Below are 9,831 nucleotides of genomic sequence, written 5' to 3' on the forward strand. Positions count from 1 at the left end.
TTTAAAAACCAACAGAAGGCAAATAAAAAATTTTTAAGAAGGTGGAATATGAATGTAAGCTTACCAATAATAATAAAGAGAATAGCAAAAGTTTCTTCAATATCTAAAGTGTAAAGGAGAGGCGAGAGTGGATATTGGAATTCTAGAAAACAATGCTGGAGAGGTAGTAATGGGGAACAAGGAAATGGCAGATGAACTGAATAAGTTTTTTTGCAACAGTCTTCACTGTCGAAGATACTAGCAGAATGGTGGAAAATCCAGGTGTCAGGAGTCATGAAGTGTGTGAAGATACTACTACTGTGGAGAAAGGTTCTTGGGAAACTGAAAGCTCTGAAGGTAGATAGGTCACCTGGACCAGATGGTGCAGACCTCTAGGTTCTAAAAGAGGTGCTGACGAGTTTCTGGAGGCATTAGTAATGACTGCAAGTTCAACAGTGGGTAAGTAGCTGGATTCATGGACAAAGCTGGTCCCCAAAATGCAACGGATAAGCTAATTTAAAAAAGTTAGCATGGTTTTGTGAAAGTCCAGTTATGCTGACAATAGCCAATGCATGATCACTGAGGTGGAGGGTGAATTGGCATTCAACACAAGAAAGGCTGAAGATCTACAAGATAGATTACTCAGTCAAGGTCAGTGAAACTGTAGCCAGGGAGGTCTGCCTTCTTCCTCCATGGGATTTCTCTCATCACTTGTCAATTTGGCAGGCAGTGGGTAAGAAGCAAACAGCAAGGCTTGGGAAAGGCCTTCTGTGCCTGATATCCTAAATGTGTGTGACAGGGTCATGGTGCACCTTCTAGGTGTCACTTTCTTTGTGTCCACTAATGTGTGAGCATTGATCTCTCTTCAGCAGATCCTGGTTCCCCAATAGCTTTGGACCCCCTTGCCATTGGATCAATATTTCACTGTCTGATGACATGTTGTGGCTGGTGTGCATAGGTTCACCCACATTAAACAATAACCAGTCTCAGGGTATTTTTATTCAGTGCTGATATTAATTTACATCAAACATAGAACAGTAGCACACAGAAATAGACCCTTTGACCCACCATGTTGTACCAAACTAATTAAACTAATAATTAAATGATGAGCGAAACTAATATCTTCTGCCCATTTAATGTTTATGTTTCTACATTCTCTGAACTTCGCATTACCAAAACTATCTTAAACACCTCTGTTATATTTACCATCATTACCACCCCTAACACTACGTTCCAGACACCCACCATTAACTTGGCCTGTATACACTTTATTTGAACTTACCCATTCTTATCTTAAACTCATTTCAACATTGGGAAAAGGTATCAGCTGTCTACCTCAACCAAAGAACAGCAAAAATTTGCAATTTTCCAGTCTTCTAGAACCATTCCAGAATCTAATGATTCTTGAACGATCACTATTAATATCTCCACAATCTTTCAGAACTGTGGGGTGTAGTCCATCTGGTCCAGGTGAATTACATACCTTCAGAACTTTCAGCTTCCCAAGCACCTTCTCCATAGTAATAGCAGCTACACTCACGTCTATCCCAATACTGTTGAATTCCTGGCATACTGCCAGTGTCTTCCACAGTGAAGACTGACACACAATACATATTGAGTTTGTCTGCCATATCTTTGTCCCCCATTACTACCTCTCCAGCATCATTTTCCAGCAGTCTGATATCTACTCTTGCCCCTCTTTTATTCTTCATGTATCTAAAAAATCTTTTGATATACTCCTTTATATTTTTGGTTAGCTTACCTTCATATTTAATTCTTTTCTCCCCTTATTGCTTTTTTTGGTTGGCTTCTGTTGGTTTTTAAAAAGATTCCTACTAGTTTTTGCTATATTGAATGCTTCTTTGTCTTTGAACTGATCCTGCACATTCCAAATTACTATATTGAATGCTTCTTTGTCTTTGAACTGATCCTGCACATTCCAAATTACTTCTAGAAGCTACGGCCACTGCTGCCCAGCTATCATCCCTGCTAGAGACCCCTTCAACTCATCTTTGGCCAGCTCCTGTCTTATGCCTCTGCAGTTCCTTTTACACCACTGTTATACCAATACATCTGATTTTAGATTCTCTCTCTCAGATTGCAGGGCAAAATCTATCATGTTATGATCACTACCTCCTTAGGGTTCATTTACCTTAAACTCACTAATCAAAACTGGATCTTTAGACAACATCCAATTCAGAATTGTCTTATCCCTAGGAGCTCAACCACAAGCTCCTCTAAAATGTCAACTTATAGGTATTCTAAAAATTTCCTTCTCTCACAATCCAGCATCAACTTGATTTTCCAAATCTACCTGCATATTAAAATCTCCCATGTCGATCATAATTTGCCTCTTTTTAAATCTCCCTTTCTTCCTCCTGTTGTAATTTGTACACAAATCCTGGCTACTGTTCAGAGGCCTGTACACATCATCCATCAGGGTCACTTTATCCTTGTAGTTTCTTAACGCTGCCCACAAAGTTTCTGCTCATCCCATGTCACTTTTTTCTCAGGATTTGATTTCTTTTTTTAAAACCAGCAGAGCATCCTCTGTCCACTTGCCTGTCCTTTCAATACAAAGTACGTACTTGGTTGATAATCTCCCAAATGTGATCTTCCTTCAGCCGTGACTCGTGTCTTACCTACTAATTTCTAACTGCACTGCAAGACATCAAATGTAACACCTTCAATCTTGTATTCATCACCATTTTCAGTTGTGTCTTCATGTGACCAGAAGTTAAATTCTTATCACTTTTTAAACTTTTTGTCTTTTTGTTTTATTTCGGAGACTTGTATACTCATGTACATTCACAAACATGTACACATGTATATGCACATATACACATACATAAATATAAAAAACAATACACTCAGTACAAATGTACACACTCACACACACAGCAATCAGAATCGTTATATGCTCAGTGCTTAACTGGATCTGCTGTGGCAAGGGAAATATCCAGTAACAGATATAATGGAGGTTAAGTCAGCTAATTGGCATCTGTAACACACAGCATAAAACCAAGTACAAGAAGCCTGACCAAAAAAACAAAAGAAATGAGTTGCAAATGGTGAATTTTGGATTAAGGACATTGAAATGCTAACCTGTTTATTTGACCCTTGGATACAAAAATCATTTTCTCATGAGGTAAATTAGAAAAGCTGTACATGTTCCCCATTCTAAACTTCCTGAGAATATTATATGTCAGGGGCCATGCAGTGGGCTTCTCTGGGAATTAATAGTTTAGTGTGAGGCTGGAGTTGTATTTTGGAATCACAACGACAGAGAACATATTTCACAACTTATGTTGCCTGTCAGCTCCAACTTTTACAAATCTGCATTTTTCTTACTAACTGCAGACTTGATTAATCCAATGCAGACCCATTGAACAGGGAATATACAAACACGGTGAACAAGAAATGAAAAAGGCACCAGTGGCCAAAGAACTGGGGCAAGCTTCAGTTGATGGGAAACTGCAGGAGGGTGTTGATAACTCAAAAATGAGGAAGAGGCCCAGTATACAGAGGAGCCAAGTAATATAGAGCAGTGTGTGTGTGTCACCAGTTGAGAAGGCACCACTGCATGGGGGCTTTCGAGAATGGCAATGAGACAAACAAGAACATCAGAACAACTTGGCCCTTCTAGACTGCTCTTCTATTCAGTATGATAGTGGCTGATCTATGCTCCCCTCAGCTCCTCGTGTGCCAGTTGGAAAAGTGTGCCTGGAACTAAGAAGTCAATCAGACATTGGGCTCCTTAGGGCTGTGAATTAAATGGAGGTAAACAAAGGGTGTCAATAAATTGGGATAAATAATGCCAAATGCAGGGAAATGGATAATTACAATTGGTTTATTGTTATCACATGTGCAGAGATATAGAGGATACATTTCACGGTTGTACATAGAACACATACTTTGATAATTAAAGTACTGCGCTTTGAAAGACTTAGTTTGGCACACCATCCATACAGATCATTTCAAAGCATCAGGTCATTGAGGTAGTACAAGGCAGAATAGCATGTTACTGTTGCAGTGAAAGTGCAGTGCAGGCAGACAAATAAGGTGCAAGGCCATGACTGGATAGATTGTGAGGATGAGAGTTTATCTTCAATGTACAAGAGGTCTATTCAAGAGCCTGATAACAGCAAGACAGAATCTGTTCTTGGCTCGGTGGTGCATGTTTTCAAGCATTTAGGGGGAGAAATAGCATTAAGTCCCAACTCACTATCAATAGTCAAAATCAGGTTGCGTATTAGTAAATTCAGATTCAATACAAATAAAACATCACATTAATTATCAGTGCCAATGTCATAATATTACACATTCAATACAGTTACCGTCCTCCTCCAATGCCAGTATATAGCCTTGATTAATGTCAGTGGAAAATACACACTGGGTGCCTGAGTGTCAGCCAAGTGCTTTTCTCAATGACAATCCTCCACCTCTGATTGTGTTCAATATCAATGATAATCCAAGATCACTATCATTCAAAGTCAATGCAGAGGATTTGTCAATATCAACTTTGAAAACCACTATTTGATCTTGGTACAAATCTGCAGGAAATATCCTGCAAAATTCACACACACATTGTTTCAAAGTCCACACTGAACATGAGAAAGAATTCTCCCCAAATATGCATACCTCAACATCAATATCATTCAAAATCAGTACTTAAAAGTAAGTAGTAAAATCAGTAAAGTCCCCCTTCTTGAGCAGACACCAGAAAGAATAGACACTTGTTCCCACTGGGGCCCATAGGAATGTCAAACAGATGCATTAACTGGTTCTTGTCCATTACAACGAACAATATTTTTATTAACTTAAAGTCATGAAGGCTCACTGTCAAAACACTACATGTAATGGAAAAAATAAAGCAATATGTATATGTAGTTCACCACACACTTCTAACCGCTTTAAACCAGAATAATCCGGTTTAGACTGGTTTAAATGAGTATAAAAAGGTTTAGACCATTTTAAACCAGTATAAACCATTTAAACCTGTATAATCCAGTTTGGACTGGTTTAACCAGTATAAACCAGTCTAAACTGGTTTAGACAAGATTCAACCGGTATAAACCGGTTTAGATGGGATTAAACCAGTAAATCTGGTTTAAACTAGTATAATCTGGATTTGACTGGTTTAAACCAGTATAAACTGGTTTAGATCGGATTAAATCAGTATAAACCGGTTTAGGCCTGATTAAATCAGTATAATCCAGTTTAAACCAGTACAATCTGGTTTTAACCAGTTTAGACCTGTTTAGCCCAGTTTAAAAAAGAAAGCACAAGCAACCACCACACAACATCCTGGAGACTGAGGGAGGAGCAGTGCCTCTAATCACCAAAATGCTCCAAAAGCGTGGGAGGAGCCACAGCAGGGGCGTGTCCAGACAGGTATATGTAGTTCACCACAGGCTTCTAACTGCTTTAAACCAGAATAATCCCATTTAAACCTGTATAATCCAGTTTGGACTGGTTTGAACCAGTATAATCCAGTTTAGACCGGTTTAAACCAGTATATACTGGTTTAGACTGGATTAAACTAGTATAAACCAGTTTAGACCGGATTAGACCAGTATAATCCGGTTTAAAGTAGTATAATCTGGTTTAGACCAGATTAAATCTGTATAATCTGGTTTAAACTAGTATAATCCAGTTTAGACCGGATTAAACCAGAATAAACTGGTTTAGACCACTTTAAACCAGTACAATCTGGTTTTAACCAGTTTAGACCTGTTTAGCCCGGTTTAAAAAAGAAAGCACAAGCAGCAAGCGACCACCACACAACATCCTGGAGACTGAGGGAGGAGCAGTGCCTCCAATCACCTTTATACAGGGGTCTGTGGAAGGAGCCACGGTCTGTGGGAGTTCACCACACGCTTCTAACCGCTTTAAAACAGTATAAAATAGTTTAGACCTGATTAAACCAGTATAATCCGGTTTAGCCCTATTTAAACCAGTATACCGTTCTAAACCAGATTTTTCTGGTTAAAACCAGTTAGAAGAGGTTTATACTGATTTAAATAGGGCTAAACAGGATTATACTGGTTTAATCCGGTCTAAACTGGATTATACTGCTTAACACCGGTCAAAGCCGGATTATACATGTTTAAACGGTTTATACTGGTTTAAAACGGTCTAAACCTTTTTATAACAACAACAACACACAAAATGCTGGTAGAACACAGATGCTAGGCAGCATCTATAGGGAGAAGAGCTGTCGACGTTTCAGGCCGAGACCCTTCCCTTATACTGTTTTAAACCGGTCTAATCCAGATTATGCAATCGATTAGGGAGCTGTTGATAATTTTGAACAGGGGATGGGTTTTGCGGATGTTTGTGGCCATTAGATAGTTCTTGTAGTTGAATAACAATGGTAGTTTTTCAGATTAAAAGTCTAAGTAGGAATAATGTTGATTTTGATAGTAAGTTTTATTTTAGGTTTAGTAGCTGTAGCAGCAAATCCTTCTCCTTATTTTGCTGCATTAGGGCTAGTAGTTTCTGCTGGGGTAGGTTGGATTTAAGAAGTTTAAATACTGGTTTAAATGGTCTAAACCGGATTATACTAGTTTAAACCATTCTAAACTGGTTCATACTGGTTAAAACTGGTCTAAACTGGATTATACTTCTTAAAACCTGTCTAAACCAGTTCATTCTGGTTTAAACCGGTCTAAACTGGATTATACTGCTCAAAACTGGATTATACTGGTTTAAACCGGTCTAAACCATATTATAATAAAAAGAAAGCACCTTCAACATCAATAGACTCACTGTTTTGTTTCAAATTAACCGTTGTGTTCTAAGTGTCATTGGCAAGCCAGCATTCACTGGCCATCTCTAATGGCCTTTGAGAAGGTGGTAGTGAGCAGCTGCAGTCGTTCTGATAAAGATGATCCCACGTTGTTGTTGGGGAGTGAGTCCTGGGATTTAGACACTGCAGCAATGAAGGTCTGGTGATACATCTCCAAGTCGGGATGCTATGTGACTTGGAAAGGAACTTGCGGGTGGCGGTGCTCACATGCACTTACTGCCCTTGTCTTAGGTGGGAGAGGTCACTGACAGGCGAGATACTGTCAGAGTAACCTGGGTGAGTGGATTTTGTAGATGGCGTATACTGTAAGTCCTTGCCGGAGGACATGGGTGATTCGCATGGCTGGTGGGGTGTCAGTCAAGTCAACTGCTTTGTCCTTACTGATGCTGAGCTTCTCCAGAGCTGCATGCATCAGAGCAGGTGGAGAGTGTTCCATTATACTCCTGACCTGCCCTGCTCTGGGTAGGAACGCTTTGGTATGTTAGGAGATGTCATTTGCAACAACATGCTTAGTCTCTAACCTGCTCTAGTAGCCACAATATTTATGCAGCTAACTGGAACTACATTATTACAAGTAGCATAAGTAGGGAAGAATTTGTTAAGTGCATCGAAGAAGAAATTTACTGAGATAACGTTAGAAAGTCCTGCCAGAGACAGGGCCGTACTCAGCCTTATCTTGGGAAATGAAGCTAGGCAGTAGTGCAAGTGTCAGTGAGGGAACCCTTTGGAAACAATAACCATAATTCTATCCACTTACCTAACTAGTTTGATTGAGCTTTTAAAGAAGTTAACTAGGATTAATGAGGGCAGGGCGGTAGGTGTCGTCTATGTTGATTTCAGTCATGGTCTGGTATGGAAGGCTGGTGCAAAAGGGTTGGGGCACATGGAACCCAAGGCAAGATGACAACTAAATCTAAAATTGGCTTGATGATCGGAGGCAGAGGGTGCTGCTGGACAGATGTTTATGCTTTTGAGATTGGAATAAACAGCAGAGTACAACAGGGATCAATGCTAGGACTCCTGGTTTTTTTAGTGATATATATTATCAACATGGATGTGAATGAAGAAGTAATGATTAGTAACTTTGCAGATGTCATAACAATTGATGGTGTTGTGAACAGAACATTATGGACCTAACGCAGACAGATGTGATTAGTGTAGAAGGGCAAAAGGGTCAGTATTAGCATGGTGGACAGAAGGGCCTATTTCTATGCTGTACAGTTCTGTGACTTTATGACTCAACTATCAGTCAGAAATCTAAGCCTAATATACACTTGTAACATAAGTGAAAATCCATGCTCAATATCAAAAGAAACTTTTGAATAGACATTTCATAGGCTCAAAATGAATTCTTGATCTTTCAATCTCTCATTATGGTCCTTGTACTTTATTTGTCTGCCTGCACTGCACCTTCTCTGTTACTTCAACACTATTGTCTGCATTGTTTTCTTTTTACTCTCTCAATGTACTTGTATGTGGCATGATCTGCCTGGATGACTACCATTTTTTTGTTGTATCTCTGTACACATAACAATAAACCTTTATCATACCATATCAAAGCAGAGTAAATATCCATCCTCATTATCAGTAAGTGCAAATTCAATGTCTGACATAGTTGAAAATCTGTTTTCACTATCTGTACAACTCCACAATCTCAATTATAAAGAAATACAAACATGAATAAATATTCATGGAGTGAAATTCCTCATTCAAATTAAGTACAGCAAGTCAAAAAAAAGAAAGCATAGTGAAATGGATAAGCCAAATTCACAGTCAGAAACAATCTATAATGTTACTTGGCACATAAAAATCAGTTTTCCATGCCACTAATGTCCACCCAAAGCAATTAAAATGGCATCAGTGTAAAAGAAACACCCTCAAAATCAATCAGCCACAAAATCATTGTCAGTAAAATCCACCAGCAATTACTCAACTTCCACACTAAATAGCAGGCAACATTTGTATTCAGTTTAATTAAAAATCCACCTTTAATGTTATTGAAAATTAATCAAAGTCCATGTTCAATGTCAACAAAAAAATGTATGCTTGAATCAGGGAAATTCCAACCTGAATATTCATTTATAATTCATCTTTGGTATTATCCGAGTACCTGAGAATTTTAAAAAATGGCAATATAGCTTTCTTTGTTCCCCAGTCTTTCCATCCATCCTTCTCTTCACACATCACTTACCCATGAATTAATTGGCTAACAACTGTAGGGCTGAATCTGGCGTTATGTAGAAGTTAACGGTAAATATCTATTTTTACAATATTCCTGCATTCCAGACTATAAACCATTGACATTTGTGGGATTTGAACTCAGGTTTACTAGATTGTTGCTCCATGCTTTTTAGAACTATAAGTCCAGGATGTCAGCCACTGGGCCACTGTCATATCCTTACAGCAAAGTCAGCGAAATCCATGCTGGAAGTAAGGATAGAAGTCTATCTCCAGAACCGTGCTTTCTTCATAATAGAACTTGTATGCTGGACCCAGGACAAATCCACAACACCGCCTTGTGGTGCATCAGTGCTGATGGAGATTGTGGAGGAGATGTTGTTGCCAATCCCAACTGATTGGGGTCTGCAAGTGAGTAAATTGAGGATCCGTTCTACAAGGAGGTATTGAGGCCAAGGTCTTTAAGCCTATTGATTAGTTTATTGATTATTGTGGCAGCAATATAGTGCAAAGATATAATAATATGATGAATTCTAAAGAAATAGTGCAAAGAAAGAGGAATAATGAGACAGCGTTCATGGAATGTTCAGAAGGCAATGAAGTTGCTCCTGAAGTCTTGAGTGTGGGTGTTCAACTCCTGCACCTCCCCCTTAATGGCAGTAATGTGAAGAAGACATGTCACAGGATAAAGGACCATCTTGTTCATCTTTCATGTTGCTTCCATGCCAATAACACTGGGTGACCAAGCAAAAGATCTACAAGTGAAAAGCATCCCACTCCAAAAAAAATGTTCAACCAAGGTCGAATCTGTTGTTCTTGTACTAGGTAAGTCATGTGATGCTGGGGCTGCCTCTTTTAATATG

This window comes from Hypanus sabinus, chromosome 10, assembly GCF_030144855.1.
Source record: "Hypanus sabinus isolate sHypSab1 chromosome 10, sHypSab1.hap1, whole genome shotgun sequence".
NCBI lineage: Eukaryota > Metazoa > Chordata > Chondrichthyes > Myliobatiformes > Dasyatidae > Hypanus > Hypanus sabinus.